The 1,670-nt window shown below is 45.7% G+C and overlaps 1 protein-coding gene across 1 annotated transcript in view; it reads right to left on the minus strand.

Moving 5' to 3' along the window:
* Positions 1–1,670, minus strand: part of RAB8B (RAB8B, member RAS oncogene family) — a 58,894-nt gene that overhangs the window by 56,737 nt on the left and 487 nt on the right. The window lies entirely within an intron of this gene.

Below are 1,670 nucleotides of genomic sequence, written 5' to 3' on the forward strand. Positions count from 1 at the left end.
TGGGTCAGAGCACTCAATAAATATGAAAGAGGCCAGAACAAACAAACAAACAAACCATAGACTTTCCTAGTTCTCACTTTTAAGAGCACTCCATACTCAAACATTCCTTTTTTAATGGTAAATTATCCTTAAAGCATACAATATTCACATACAATTATTACCATAGCTCTAGCCCCATAAGAACCCCAGAAGTTTGTGTTGAGATATGCTGTAAGAACCATGTGAAAGGTGTTTAAGTGAGCTACTATTAGAAACCATAAACATCACCCAGACAACCAAAAGCTAAGATTCTTAAGGTACTTAATTAACTGCAGCTATTTAACAAAGGAAATGATGTTAAGGTCACTTGTATAGGTAGCTTAAAGCCAGCTTTGGGGTGCCTGGGTGGCTCAGTCGGTTACATGTCTGACTCTTGATTTTGGCTCGGGTCATGATCTCACGGTTGGTAGGTACACACTGACAGTGCAGAGCCTGCTTAAGATTCTCTTTCCCTCTCTCTCTGCCCCTCCTGAGCGCACTCTCTCCCTCAATATAATAAATAAACTTAAGAAAAGAAAAAAAAACACCAGCTTTGAGTTGCTCTTCAGCTTAAGTTAAGAGATCTCTTTACCTGAACACAAAGTCTTGCCAGTACACAAGTAGAAAGGACAGCTCCCAGCCAAGATCAGGAAAAACTGAATCAATCAAAAGTTATTGGGGGATACACTGCATGTTGTGATTCATTCAGCAAGTAACAATTAAAACCAAAGCAAAATGCATAGGGAGGCAGGCAGAATATAAGATCAATTCCTCTGCCGAGACGTTACTAAACACCCAAGCCCAAGCATTTAAAAAGTTGAGACGTGGTGCTTCTCAGGAGATGGGAGTAAAGGAGCGAACCCTATTTTCCTGACCACACCATTCCCAAGAGTCACCAGTTCTCTTAACACCCGTTAACACTCACAACAATTTAATATTCTGTTGGCATTACTCTACCATTAGTCACTTTTTGCTCTTTCTCTCGCACTTGATTCAAAGGAAGAAGAGGGAGAACATGGTAACCACTGTTTTCGGTTACTGCAGAAAGTCTGTGCCCCGCACTTTCCATTTCCCCTCCTTTTCCCATTTTCTCCCTCTGCTCTGTACAGCCCTTACTGTAGATTCCGCTTCCCCTTTTGCATCCTGTCTCACACCCAGCTCTCCTTTACTTTCTCCACCACCTATGCTCACTCGGTCCTCCGCTCCCCGAACTCTTCTCCCCATCCTGCAGTTCTGTTCTGCCCCTCCCCTGAGGAGAGGTCCAGACCTCCTGTGGCCAAGTGCCCCCAGTCTCGCACCTCCTGATCCCTCATTCCCCTGAATTCCCTTCCGACTGTCGGGTTCTCACCTCTCTTGTCCCCTGTGCCCTCCCTTCTTTTACTTCACGTCGCTCCTATTCCTCCCAAAGCTTCATTTCCCCCTTCACATTTCCTTCCTCTTTCCTGTCTTTTAATCCATTTCACACCCACTATCCCCTTCTCTTTCTCCATGAGATCTCGTTTGTCCCCACCACCACCACTTTGTCCTGCTAAGACCCTTCCCTGTCACTCCCCAACCCTCTCATTTCCCCCCAATACCCCTAGTCCTTGTTCTCTGGTTCCCCCTTCCTTTGCCCCCAAGTTCCCTCTTCCCCTCCCCCCATCCCAGCCTCA

This window comes from Crocuta crocuta, unplaced genomic scaffold, assembly GCF_008692635.1.
Source record: "Crocuta crocuta isolate KB4526 unplaced genomic scaffold, BGI_CrCroc_1.0 scaffold130, whole genome shotgun sequence".
Lineage (NCBI taxonomy): Eukaryota > Metazoa > Chordata > Mammalia > Carnivora > Hyaenidae > Crocuta > Crocuta crocuta.